Raw genomic sequence first — 2,762 nt, 5'->3', positions numbered from 1 at the left:
GAGAGAGAGAGAGAGACAGAGAGAGAGAGAGAGACAGAGAGAGAGAGAGAAAGAAAGAGAGAGACAGAGAGAGAGAGAGAGAGAGAGACAAGAGGTGAAACAGGGTGTCACATATAAGTAGGGATGATCATTTCAACTTTTTATGACTTTTTAATTCAAAACTATGAGACACCACAGACGTTAATATTAATTAATTAATTAATAGTTAATATTAATTAATTAATTAATTAATATTATCAATATATATATATATACAGTCTACGTGAGACACCGTAACATATCATGTCAAAGTTTTGATTTAAAAACATAATTCGGACTTTTCCAGCCAATAGGACACTTTCAAACTCACAAATATGACTTAATTGAAAAAAAAATCTTTCATCATCTCATCATTTTAATTGAAATAATTAAAAAAAAAAAAGTTTTAACTTTTATACCAGTTTGACTTTCTATCATGTTTATTACTTCATATATGTTTCATGTTTGACATTTTGACTTAAGATCTCATAATTTTATGGATTTAAACATTCAAACCTTTGACTGATTATGTGACATTTTTTAATTAAAAAGTAAAATCTCATAGTTTTAACTTTAAAAAGTCAAACCGATGACTCATCATCTCACATTTAAACCTCGCCATTTCACAGTTTGGACTCATTTCCAGTTGGTATCTCGTCCTTTTGGACTATAACATTGTTAATTAAAAATCCACACATTAAATTAAGCGTTTCCTAATTTGAGTGTACCATGAGTTTCTGCTTTTATCGTTATTATATTTATTTTATCGTCCCGTCAGACGTTCACTTCTACACAAAAGAACCAAAGCAAACAATCCAACTCCCTTTAGCTAAATATTGACTTTACTCTTTCCTCCTCTGGACGTTAAGAACCAGATAAAAGCTGCTGTTTGAATAAAGAACGTGTGTGTGTGTCTGGTCTTGTGTGTTGTGTTGGTGTTGTTTGCTGTTACATGCTACGCGTGTTGGTGGGTGTGTGGTGTGTGGGTGTGTGGTGGTGGTGGTGTGTGTGGTCCGTGTGTTTGTGTGGTGTGGTGGGGTGTGTGTGCGTCTGTCCTGGTATGAGGTGGTGTGGGTGTGTGCGTGTGTGGTGTGTTTCTGTTCCCCCTGGTGTGTGTAGCTTGGTGTTTGTGGTGTGTTTGTTGTGGTGTTCCTGTTTTGTCCTGTCTGGTGTGCGTTGTGTGGGTGTTGCGTGTGTGTGTGGGTGTGGTTTTCTGTTTTGGCTGTGTAGCCGTGGTATGGTGTGTGTGTGTGTGTTTGTTGTGTTGGGCGATTCATGCTCGTGGTGTGTGTGGCTTGTGTTTGTGTGGTTGTGTGTGCGTCTGTGTGGTGTGTTGTTGGGTGTGGTGTGTTGTGTGTTGTGTTGTCTGTTTTGTCTTTCTGGTGTGTGTGTGTTGTGTGTGTGTGCATGCGGGTGTTTGTAACGTGTGTGTCTGCGTGTGTCGTGTGTCGTTGTGTTGCGTTGGTTCACTGTGTGTGGCCTGCGTGGTGCATGTGCGTGTAGATGTGTGGTCTTTGCGTTGTGCGGTGTGTTTGTTTTTTTGAGTCCTGTGTCGTCCCTGTGGTGTAGTGTGGGGTGTGTGTGTGTGGCTTCTTGTGTGTGTGTTCTGTGTGGTTGTAATGTGTGTGCGTAGCTGGCAGTCTGCATGTGTGTCTATGTGGGTGTGTGTGTGTGGGCGTCTGCATGTGTGTCTTTGTGTGTTTTGATTCTGTTGCCGTCTGCGCCGGTGTGTTGGTCTGTGTGTGTGTCCGTGTCTGGTGTGGCTGGTGTGTCGGCCGGTCGTGCGTGTGTGTTTGTGTGCGATGCGGGTGTGGTGGTGTCCCCTGCGTGTGGTGTGGTGTGGTGTGTGTGCGTCTGCGTGTGTGTACTTGGGAGTTCAGGCAGGATTGTGTTGGAGACAATGTGTGCGGCAACTTGAAAGTGAGACTGGAGGACCGTCCCAGGTCTACCTGGGGGTCTACCCGGGGGTCTACCCGGGGGTCTACCCGGGGGTCATGTTTGGGGGGAGGCCGGTTGCCGAGGTGATAAGATGAGTCACCTGGAGAGGAAGGAGCAGCGCGGGTTAATCATCTAAAAACAACATGGCCGCCGCTCAACTCTTAAAAATGTTGCTTCCTGGTTCAGATGCACAGACAGGTGCGTCCTCTTAGTTTGGATTGACCGTAACTAAGCAACAAAATCCTAAAATGTGACTAAATCAGGATTTATTGATTTATTCATCTTGTTATGGAGCAAAGAAATCCATAAATAGTTTATTTAGTAGTAGTAGTAGTAGGCTCATTTTTTAGACAAGACGACATCAGAGAATCTTGACTATTTTCATTAATAAATGAGTCAAAGTACTTCATTGATCATGAAAATGGTTGGTGGTTCCTTCCTACGTCTCTTTCGGTTTGACAACAGAAACATTTGTCTTGTCCGAAGTCGGAGACGAAACGATTATCCAACGAGGATTTCTTTTATTTTAGACTGTTTGAGACAAAAACAACAGGAGAATAAAAAAAAAAGGAGACATGAAAAACATGAAATACCAACTTGATTGGTTCCCTTCTGATCAAGTCAAGGACTGGGCCCTCGCAACCCGATCTGGGAGGGACAGAGAGACAAAGGAAGGGACAGGGACAGACACAGGAAGGGACGAGGAGAGACAAAGGAAGGGACGAGGAGAGACAAAGGAAGGGTCGAGGAGAGACAAAGGAAGGGTCGAGGAGAAACATAAGAAGGGACAAAGGAGAGATAAAGTA

General features: G+C 42.9%; 1 protein-coding gene across 1 annotated transcript in view; it reads right to left on the bottom strand.

Annotated features, from left to right (window-relative positions):
• Window positions 1–2,762, bottom strand: part of LOC116674185 (indian hedgehog B protein) — a 15,044-nt gene that overhangs the window by 2,700 nt on the left and 9,582 nt on the right. The window lies entirely within an intron of this gene.

The sequence above is a fragment of the Etheostoma spectabile genome, chromosome 24, assembly GCF_008692095.1.
Source record: "Etheostoma spectabile isolate EspeVRDwgs_2016 chromosome 24, UIUC_Espe_1.0, whole genome shotgun sequence".
Lineage (NCBI taxonomy): Eukaryota > Metazoa > Chordata > Actinopteri > Perciformes > Percidae > Etheostoma > Etheostoma spectabile.
Note: the sequence above shows the minus strand (reverse complement) of the source record. Positions and strands in the feature narration are given on the sequence as shown.